We start from the raw sequence: 11,988 nt of genomic DNA on the forward strand, positions 1-11,988 counted from the left end.
AGTGGTTAAAGATTATTCTTCATTTGAGTGGTCAACATTTAATGAATCCAAGGGTGGCCTGTGTTAATAGGAATAGCAGATATCCCTAAAGAGGATTCAACTCTACTATTATACACACCAGGAATGATATTTAGATCATTAACAACATCTGATTATTCAGTGTGATAATGATCACTGAATGATGCTTCAAGTTCTCTAAAGTGAGATATCATCCATTAGTTTCGTTCTTCATCATTAAGAATAGGCTTTGAGTTAGTTGAACGTGATACATCAAAAGTTACATGAATTGTTTCTTCAATGCCTTGACTTCTTTTGTTGAATACTCTGAATGCTTTGGATATAGAAGAATATCCAAGGAAGATACCATCATCAGCTTTAGGATCAAACTTTCCAAAATTTTCTCTGTTGTTAAGAATATAACATCTGCAACCAAATATATGAAGAAAGTTGAGCATGGGATTTCTTCCATGAAAGAGTTTATAAGCTGTATTCTTGAATCGCTTGACAATCAGCGAGCTTCTAAGTAAAACGTGTAGTGATGACAGCTTTAGCCTAGAAATGAGTTGGAATATGAGATTCACCGAGCATTGTTCGAGCAGCTTCAATAATGGTTCTATTTCTCCATTCTGCAACTCCATTTTGTTGTTGCGTTCTTACAGCTGAGAAATTATGAGAAATTATTTTGCTCTAAAAATATATAGGGTACCGTTTTTGAATTCAATACCATGATCAATCTTATTGAGTGAAGTTCGGCTATTGAGTACTTTCATTTTCTTACAAAGGAAATACTTTTTTTAGGTGTGTCACTGTTGGATCTGAGAAACCAGACCCATGTATACCTAGAGAACTCATCAACAATAACGAGGGTATACTTCTTTTCAAAAAATGGATTGTATATTGACAAGGCCAAAAATCCATGTGAAGTAGATGGAGAGGAGTAGTTACTAAAGAGACTTGCTTTGATTTGAAACTATTTTTTCTTTGCTTCCCTTTCTCGCATGTTAAGCAAAGAGATTCCTTTGCATATGAGTGCTGAGGAAGTCTTGTAACTAGTTCCTTTGCAGTGTCTTAAAATTGAGATGGGAGAGCCTCTTATGCGATAACTAGTTGATATCTAAAGAGGCTTTAGAAAGAAAACTGATATTTTTAGTAAGAAAGGAGTCCATGTTGATAACATAGACATTAAGTACCAGTAAGGGCAAGTTTTCCATCCTTCACTGACTGTACAAGTTTCCTTAGAAAAAATCACTAAGATGTCTTTATCACAAAGCTGATTAATATTGAGTAAGTTGTGCTTTAGTTCTTCGACATAGGCAACTCATCTAAAATTAGTTACTCCATTAGTCAGTACATCAAATCCTCTGGTGTATTCTTTTCCATTACCACCAAATGTTACTGATATATGTGAAAAAGCATACACTTTAGCACCCAATTATGTCTTTCTTTCACTGCATTTTACACCTTTCTTAATCCTATATTGAGTCTTTTAGTCTTATTTTATGATTTTACATTTAGTGGAGCTATGTCTTATAAATTTGTTGAGTAAAAGGTTAACATAAGCATTATTGTAGAAGGTGCATACGTTGCTGCAGTAACAGATGTTGGATATTGGCACAACAAGGCTCAATCTCGTTGAATAAGGTGAAAAGTCAATGTTTTGAAGAAGGCATTAGATAGATGATGCTCCTGCAAGATGCCTAAAGCATCTTGTACTAAGGCATCTTTCTTTTCTCCCTTGGTTATTAATCATTAGATATTACCCCTTTTTGTACCTTTTAATTCCCCCTCTAGTAGTATAAATAGTGGTGTGTAATCCTTTGAATAAGTGTGTGAAGTGTGGTGTGTAACCTTTTGGAAACAAGTGTCATCAGGAACAAAGCTTAATCAAAGCTTTGGTTCCTTGTTACTTTTTAATTTGCAAGTACTTTTTAGTGTTCTTCATTCTTGTATGTTGCTACAGCAACCTTTCCAGCTTTCTTTACTTTTCGTGCAAAGATTTACTTTTACGTCATTTACATTCAATCATTTCTATTTATGTAATTTACTTTTAAGAACTTACATTCAGTCATGCTAGGCTAAATACCTTAATATTGGTGTAAGTGAAGGTTGTGAGATTACGCCAAGTGTTACTTGATGTTTGCTTGTTAATAGCAAATTATTTAACTATTCACAAATGGTACCAATATTTCATCTGGCAATTTTTGACAAATTGACACATGTTATTTTATTTAGATGAGTTGGACTTAAAATTAAGACACATAAATATTTTTACTAAATGTGTTATAGAGGCTATAAAGAGTCGTCGTAATCTTATGGGTTGCAAAACTATATGGAAAAAAAGGCAAGATATGTACTAGTTCGGGGTTGATGGATCACCGAGTACACTTCCAACATATGGTCTAATCTCCACTTCCTTGGAGGGCCGTTCAATCCAGTAGTGCTGTAAAGAGTTATTTGTAGAGTAATATTCATCACACTTCGTTGTTGAAATCCAACATGATCTTGCATTCATATTATCTTTTAATTATTGCTTCATTTTAGTATTTGGTTACCAACTCTTGCAAAGATATTTTCTCTCTGAAGCTTTATTGCTTCCAAAAACCCTTTTATGAAATCTCACTTTAATGTTAACTTTTATGACTCTCTTTGCATATAAAATCTTTGTGGAACGATATCTGGTATTACTTACCATTATTACTTGATTTGGACGATACTTGTAATCCATGTATACTTGCATGATTTACTTGTTATTATAGCCTTTTGAGGGTATAGATTCATCTACACCAAGTTTTGGCACCGCTGCCAAGGATTTTTAGCCAAAAAGAGTTTTCTTTGAGTTACCTTAAAATTTGATTTTTCTACCATCAAGTGTTCATTTTTAGTGGTTTATGCCAAGGATACCTCACGGTACTATTTTTGAGTCTGGACATTGAAAGAATCTTTAGAAGGAGAAGACGGGTACAAAGAAATGTGTTGCCTATTCTAGTTACTCCTGAAATGGCAACAAATTTATTTGTAGGTAGAACCTGATCCAATACCCAATCCTGAGGAGGAGGTTATTAGGCTTGCAAATTCACATATTGGTGGCATCATAGACTATACTATTTCAATATTAAATCAATTACATCCTGGAATACGTAGGCCTGCTATTCATGGTGACCATTTTGAATTTAATCCCATTATGTTTCACATGTTACAAACAAATGTCAAATATGCTGGATTACCATCTGAGGATCCTCATATGCATCTTAAATGTTTTATGGAAGTCACTGACTCTTTCCATCTTAATGGAATTTCTGATGAAGCCTTAAGGGTGAAGTTATTTCCTTTTTCATTAAGAGACAGAGCCAAAGTGTGGTACAACATGTTGCAACCAGACTCAGTCACCACATAGAATGAGATGGCTGAGAAATTTTTAAAAAAGTATTTTCTCCCAACCAAGAGTGCCAAGTTCATAAATGAAATTTGTCTCTTTAGACAAATGGATGATGAAGCAGTTCCTGATGCTTGGGAGAGGTACAAGGAATTACTAATGAAATTTCCACATCATGGCATACCCTACTGCATTCAGCTAGAAACATTTTACAATGGTCTTGATACCACTGCTAAACAAATGTTAGATGCTACTGCAGGTGGAGCCTTTACTTCCAGTACTTATAATGATGATTTTGATATTTTGGAGAAAATTGCTAACAACAATGGTCACATGCATTCATGAAATAGATCCTTATACTGATCTTACAACACAACTAACAGCCATAACTAGCTTGTTGAAAAACTTAGCTGACCCTACTGCTAATAATGTTGCCACTGCAGTTGTTTATGAATCCTTGCCTGTCCAATGTGTGTATTGTGGTGAAGGTCATACTTTTGACCAATGCAGCCTTAACTCTGAATCTATAAACTTTCTACACAATAGACCTGCCTAATTTTCAAACACTTACAACTCCAGTTGGAAAAGCCATCCTAATTTCTCTTGGAATAGTCCATGTTTGAACCTGCCAGTTGTAAAAGAGCAAAGACAAGGTTTTCAACCAAATGTTTCTCAAAATCAACCTGCTCATTTTCAGCATCAGTCTAATTTTCAAAACAAGCCAAACCAGCAAGGTGATTCATCTAATTGTTTGGAGGCATTGTTAAAAGGTTTTATAATTAAACCAACTCAGCAATGAATCACAAAAATGCTAACATTAGAACTTTGGAAACATGGATTGGTCAAATAGCACTAGAGTTGATGAACAGGTCTGTTGGAACTTTACCCAATGATACTGAGATCCCTAAGATACTGACCAAAGAGCATGTGAAAGTTGTGATCTTAAGGAGTGGAAAAGATCTAGTAGAAATTCCACAAAAAGCCACTGTAGAAGCAGTACCAATTGCTAAAGCAGTACCACCTATTGCTGCAACAACCCCTCCTGTTGTTTCTAAAACTGCAGAAGACCAAGGATTTGCACCCATGTCAAGCAGATCTGATTTCCCATTGTTTTTTCCTAGTGAAAAGGAATCATCAACCAAAAAGTAAAGTACAAATAGTGTTATCAAAGGTTCACCACCCAAAGACCATGTTGATACACCACCATCCAAACCAGCAGATAGTGCACCTACCATGACTACTGTCTAAAATCCTAAGAAACTAGTGATTAGCCTAGTTCCACCTTATGCTCCTTACCCACAAAGGTTAAGCAACCAGAAGGAGGAAGTTCAATTCAAAAAGTTCTTGGAGGTATTCAAACAATTGCACATCAATATTCCATTGGTGGAGGCAATTGAGACTATGCCCAACTATGCCAAATTTTCGAAAGATATCTTGAGTAAGAAAAAGAAACTGATTGAATATGAGACTGTGGCCCTTACTGAAGGATGTAGTGCCCTCTTGTCAAACAAACTTCCCTCTAAACTTAAAGACCATGGAAGTTTCACAATTCCTTGTTCAGTAGGTGAGAAACATGTTGGTAACGCCCTGTGCGATTTAGGTGTTAGCATCAATCTTATGCATTTATCTATGTTTAATACCTTAGGGATAGGAGAGGCTAGTCCAACCACTTTTACCTTACAGTTGGCTGATACATCCATAGCATTTCCCAAAGGAAAGATAGAGGATGTATTGGTATAGGTGGACAAGTTCATATTCCCTGCTGATTTTATAATCCTTGACTTTGAGGCAGATAAAGACACCCTTGTTCTGTTAGGAAGACCCTTTTCTAGCCACTGATAGAACCCTCATTGATGTCCAAAAAGGAGAGTTGACCATGAGAGTGCAGGATCAAAAAGCCACTTTAAATGTTTTTAACTCTATGAAATATCCTGAGGAAAAGGAGGATTGTTCTATAGTTGGTGCTATATAGTCATGGTGTCATGAGGAAGCTTTAGAGGAAATTCTAGGTGAAAAAACTAAATCATTTGAAGATAGTGGTGAGGAGGAAAGTGATGAGATATTGCAACATGCTGAAGCATATGAGTTGTTAGAAGATGAGCTCAAACAGAACCCATTGCTATCCAGAAAATCCCTATCAGACTTAGAATTGAAGCAACTACCTGCCTATCTTAAGTATGCATTTTTGGGAGAAGATAACAAGCTACCTATGATCATTTCATTATCATTAGAAAAGAAACAAGAAGAACCTATTAGTAAAAATGCTTCTATCCCATACCAAAGCCATAGGTTGGACCATCTTTGATTTGAAGAGTATAAGTCCATCTATTTGTCAACACAAAATCATTTTGGAAGACAAGGAATTTACCTTTGTTGAACCTCAAAGGATATTGAAACCTGTGATGAAAGATGTGGTTAAGAAGGAAATTTTAAAATGGCTTGATGTTGGCATTATTTATCCTATAGCTAGTAGCTCTTAGGTAAGTCATGTCCAATGTGTGCCTAAGAAAAGAGGTGTGATTGTAATAGAAAATGAGAAGAATGAACTAATCCCAACTAGGATAGTGTCAGGATGGAGAATATGCATGGATTATTGGAAGCTCAACAAATCAACCCATAAAGACCATTTCCCCTTGCCCTTCATAGATCAAATGTTGGATAGATTAGCTGAGAAAGAATACTATTGCTTTTTAGATGGTTATTTAGGCTATAATCAGATTGCTATTGCACATGAGGACCAAGAGAAAATCACTTTCACTTGCCCCTTTGGTACATTTGCTTTTAGAAGAATGCCATTTGGACTATGCAATGCTCCTGCCACATCCCAGAAATGCGTGATGTCCTTTTTTTCTGATATGTTAGAAACCTCTATGGAGATATTCATGGATGACTTCTCTGTCTATGGATCTTCTTATGAGGAGTGTTTGAAAAATTTAGAACAAGGTCTAAGAGATGTGAGGAGACTGATTTGGTTCTAAATTGGGAGAAATATCACTTCATGGTTAAGGAAGGTATTGTGTTAGGACATGTAATCTCAAGAAGAGAAATAGAGGTAGACAAAGCCAATTTAGAGGTTATAGAGAGTCTACCTGAGCCCACAAATGTAAAAGGAATAAGAAGTTTCTTGGGTCATGTTGGTTTCTATAGAAAGTTTATAAAAGACTTTTCAAAAATTTCCAAACCTCTCTTTATGCTACTACAACATGACCAACCTTTTGATTTCAACAAAGAGTGTAAATCAAATTTTGAGAATTTTAAGATTGCTTTGATTTCTGCCGCCATTGTTATCATACCATATTGGACAAAACCTTTTGAATTAATGTGTGATGCAAGTGATTGGGCATTTGGTGTAGTTTTAGGCCAAATCAAGGAAAAGGTTTTTCATCCTATCTACTATTCCAGTACGATTCTAAATGATGCTCAAATAAACTATTCAATCACTGAAAAAGAACTTTTGGCTGTGGTCTTTGCATTTGAAAATTTTAGATCCTGCTTGATGGGGACTAAGGTCACCGTTCATACAGACCATGCTGCCATTAAGTATTTACTTTCTAAAAAGGATGCCAAGCCAAGGTTAATAAGGTGGGTGCTTTTGATACAAGAGTTTGACATTGAAATATTGGATAGGAAAGGAATAAATAACCAAGTTGCTGATCACATATCAAGATTATAGAAAGGAGAATCAAGTTCTAGTGAAATCAATGAAAAATTCCCAGATGAACAGCTCTTAACGCTGAATCATTCTACAGCCCCATGGTTTGCAGACATTGTAAATTTCTTGGCTGTTGGGATCATACCACCTAAGCTAAATAAGAACCAAAGAAAGAAGTTACTCCATGATGCAAAGAGTTATCTATGGGACGACCCATTTTTGTTTAAGTTAGAAGCTGACCAGATCTTTAAAAGGTGTATACCTCATGATGATGTGCCTGTAGTGTTGCAGCATTGTCATTCTGCTGCATATGGTGGCCATTTTGGTGGCCAAAGAACTGCAGGCAAAGTCCTACAATCTGGATTTTCTGGCCAACCCTATTTTAAGATGTTGATAGCTTTGTCAAAAGGTGTAATGAATGTCAAAGGGTTGGATCCATCTCCCAAAGACATGAAATGCCCTTAAATGGCTTTCTTGAAGTAGAACTCTTTGATGTATGGGGAATATAATTTATGGGACCATTTCCCATGCTTGGAAACTATCAATACATTTTGGTAACTGTAGATTATGTATCTAAATGGGTAGAAGCTGCAGCTTGTTCACACCAATGATGCAAAGACAGTAGTTAAATTTTTGTATAAGCAAATTTTTACAAGATTTGGTACTCCCAGAGCTATGATCAGTGATGAGGGTACCCACTTTGTAAACAACATGATGAAAGGAGTTCTTGAAAAGTATAACATAAGCCATAGGATAGCTACTGCTTATTACCCTCAAACAAATGGCTTAGCTGAACTTTCAAACAGGGAGATTAAGAGTATCCTAGAGAAAGTGGTAAAACCAACAAGGAAGGACTGGTCCTTCAAACTTGATGATGCTCATTGGGCCTATAGGACTGCCTATATGACCCCTATTTGAATGTCTCCTTACAAGCTAGTCTTTGGAAAAGCTTGCCACTTACCACTAGAACTTGAGCACAAAGCTGTTTGGGCTTTGAAAGAGCTTAATATGTGTGTAAATGCTGCAGGTGAAAGAAGAAAGCAAGAAATCAATGAACTTGAGGAGTTGAGAGATCAAGCATATGAGAATGCCAAGATTTACCAAAAAAACAAAAAATGGCATGATAAAAGGATGTCTCAAAGAGAGTTTGTAGCAGGCTAAAAGGTGTTACTCTTTAACTCAAGATTAAAAAAAATTCCAGGAAAACTATGATCCAAATGGACAAGGCCATTTGAGGTTCACAAAGTCCATCATTATGGAGTAGTGGAACTCATTGACTCCAACAATGGATCTATTTTCAAAGTGAATGGTCAAAGGGTGCAATGTTATAATGGTGCTGCTGAAATCACAGGTACCACATATGTGGTACACCTCACTCATTCCTAGAGTTTAATGGTGAAGGCTGACATGGCCTTTAAATAAAGTACATATGTAAATACAAGTATTTTATTTTAGAAGGTTTGGATAGTTCTGTTTTTTTTAATAACAAGATTTTTGTGAAAAAGGTACAATTGCTATAGTAATTTCTTGTAGTGCTGCAACAACCTGCACCTGGCCTACAAGTCTTGTCAGCTGAAAATACACTCAAGAGTCTGTAAAGATGCTTTGTATAAAAGCAGTTTTTTGGTAGTAAGAATCAGATTCTCAACATTTTCCCATGCTAGTAACATGATTACCTAAAACCATCTTGTACTAATAGCAACCCTTGATTAGTTTTTTTCTTACCATAACCTCTCAACTCCCCTTTATTTTGTTCTATCCCAACCAAATAGCCCATGATTTTGTTACATACAGTACCAACTTGAATCCAAACTACACTTTTTACTAGTTTTCTTTTTCAAAAGGATTTGTTAGTTTACTGTGTAGTGCAGGGGTATTCAAAGAAAAACCAAAATGGGGAGAGCAAAACCAAAAACAAATAAGGGAGAAGGAAGAACCATTGTTGATCAACTAACTCGAAGAAATCTGAGGAAGAAGGCACCATAATCTCAAGCCATGGAAGTCGCTTTGTCTGTTGTTGTCGAAGCACCACTGTCAAAGACAATGGCTAGGTTATCATCGACTAGAAAACCACCATTGAAGAAGCTCAAAATAGGGGCTGATGATCAAGGTACAACCCAACATTCCACTTCCAAAACTTCATCCCATTATGTTTCTACCAGTTCTTCTAGCCACAAAGCCCTCAACATTGACATTAACAAGAAACCTACATCACCCACAAATGAGGAAAGTCAAGTCTTATTGCTTGGTGGTCATTTTCCTATACCCCCAAGTCCCCAAACAGATGAGCATTCTACTCATAACCAAGAAAATCTACCCAATGTTGTTGATAAACCCAATCCACCATCATCCCATATTCTTGATGAGGCGTTCCAGGCGACTCCATTCATTCTAGGAGAGTCCACCACTGCTCCTACAATGGAAAGCAATCCGGTGACAACCTCTGCCCAAGCCAAAACCAAGACTAAATCTATTTTGAAGCCCAAAGAAGCCAAGCAAGTTAGCCCTGAACCCATGTTGCTTGGAAAATCACAACCAATAAAGAGGGAAGATGAGACTCTGAATATGGTGACCAAAGCCACCAAGGATATTGATGCTGGAGGAAAAAAGAGAAAAGGGATAGTGAACTACACTGATTCTGAAGAGGAAAGTTCTGAGGGTGAAGATTCTCATGATGAAGATGTTGTTGTTAATAGTAAAGAGATGGCTGCAGAATCTGAGAAGGAGAATGAAGCAAGAGTGGCTGAGCAGATTCAGACATCAAGGAAGACAGTTGCCAAGAAAAGGAAGGTAGTATCACCACAATCCAATCAAAGAAAGTCTGGGAGAATGAATATCTTCTTTGGTACTTTTAGTTGTAGGGAAGCATATGACCACTTTGGTAATATGGCTTTCAAAGAAGCATTGGTTGACAAGGGCTTTAGCCCTGAAAGTTTGAAGGAATTCCATTCATCCAAGAGGCTATTACCAGACTTAGATGAGATTTTTTTGTGTTGTACCTACTGGATTTAACCTCTCCTTTATACGGGAATTCTATGTTGAGGTTGCTACATTCAAAATCCATACAGTAAGGGTTAGGGGCACTGATGTGTCTTATGCCCCTGCCATCATTGACAACATATTTGAAATTATTCCACCCACCCCTTGTGAATATAATCAATTGGTGACCAATGCTAATGAAAAAGATGCCAGGAAGGTGTTGTTGACTCTTACACAACCTGGCAAGACATGGAAGACAAGGTCTTTATAACCTTATATAGTAGGGACCTTCTCCTATGGTAAGTGTTTCGTTCTACTTTCTTAGATACACCCTTCAACCAACAACCTATGATTCTACCCTGACATTTGAGAGAATGGTGATCTTGTACTGCATTATAACTGAAAAAAGATTCAGTATGGAGAGGTCATTTGTAAAAGCATCAAGTCTTGTGTAGAGAAGATCAAAGGAGACCTTTGGCATCCATCATTGATTCATACACTGCTAACCAGGGAAAAGGTAAGATTTTTGCCTACCGATGAGTTTATGACATGAAAAACTGTGATTGAAATTCAAACAATCAAGAGACTGAAGAAAATTGTAGAGAAAGCAATGAAGAAGACTGCCATTGCTGCAGCACATGATATGGCTACTGAAAAGACCAGCCATGCCCCTGTTGCTGGTACTTCAACCAAAACAAGGAGGATACCTAAATCAGATCCTGACCAGCACTAGCACCAACCACGCAGCCTAACATTGTCACCAACTCATTCTTGTATGTAGTAAAAGATATGAAGAAGCATCAGGAAGTCCTGTTGAAGAAGCTGGAGGAAAGAGATGCCATTTGGATGGCAAGGATAGAGAAGCAAAAGAAGGAGCTTGAGGCCAACATAGAGAAGAGTGAGCAGAAAGTGCTGGCCTATTTGAAAGAACACGACAATGTTATGCTAAACATGAGAAAGCTCACTGCTCTATAAAGGAATTACCAGATGAAAAGAGATAGAGTAATGGAGAAAGCTCACTGCTCTACACGTATTAGCTAGTGGTTTGAGTTCTACCACTATCCTACCTGCATATATGAAAATAACATAAACCATCGCGTATCAAAGAATTCAAAATATGATACATCAAGGATGCTAACATAAAGCCTATATTGCATAGGTTCTATAGAATCAACGATAACAAACTCTCCTCAAGATTTAAATGAATCAAGCAAGATGCAAAGAGAATTTGACATATTTGTTTATCAAATCATTACCTAAAACCATATTTGAAAAACATGTAGGAAGATTGGAATGTAGAGACTTTCCAAACTCCCTTGCTTAATGCACAAGTTAGGGGGAGAAATAGACAAAAGGAGAAGTCTACTATATATGTAAATGTAATACTCGTACGTTGTCTCTTTCCTTCACCCAAGGTTTTATTTCTGCCACTGAGTTTTGTTCCTCAGTGCAAGGTTTCGAGGCTATAATCGTGCATCATTATTCCCTTGACTCGGCACAAGGAAGAGTTTTGTAGGATAAGTGTCACTGTCAAAAAGATGTGACGATAGATATAAACATAAATATTTAGAGTTATTTATGGAGTAAATTATTTTCCATCATTATCTCTATGTAATCTTCCCTATTCAAAGGGTTTATTATTAATAAGAATACGCAGTTCTTCTAGTCTCCTTTTTATTGTTCTTCTAATAGAACTTGTTTCGGAAAAATATCAACGGCCGATTTTTTGAAAGAAAAGAATCACATAGCCCTTGCACATCAGTCAACGGACTTGTTAAAAGATCGACCGTATCAGATTAAGCTACAACCGGTTAAAGAAGTGCCCATCTCTCGGTAGCACAAATGGCATTTAACACCTTACATTTCAATCACCATCTCCACTTGATTGCATAACCATAGATGACCAATGAGTCTCAAATTTTGAGAGATTATTATCATCTACATGAAGAAAGCTCTCACTTTGCTGCAATGTGAATAAAATATG

The 11,988-nt window shown here is 36.6% G+C and overlaps 1 non-coding gene across 1 annotated transcript; it reads right to left on the minus strand.

Annotated features, from left to right (window-relative positions):
* Nucleotides 1-3,448: 3,448 nt before the first annotated feature.
* On the minus strand, nt 3,449-3,555 carry LOC112503776. Its single transcript, XR_003068084.1, has one exon. It is a non-coding gene; the product is annotated as a small nucleolar RNA R71 (small nucleolar RNA).
* Nucleotides 3,556-11,988: the final 8,433 nt, after the last annotated feature.

This window comes from Cynara cardunculus, assembly GCF_001531365.2.
Source record: "Cynara cardunculus var. scolymus isolate 2C chromosome LG 1, CcrdV1, whole genome shotgun sequence".
Classification (NCBI taxonomy): Eukaryota; Viridiplantae; Streptophyta; class Magnoliopsida; order Asterales; family Asteraceae; genus Cynara; species Cynara cardunculus.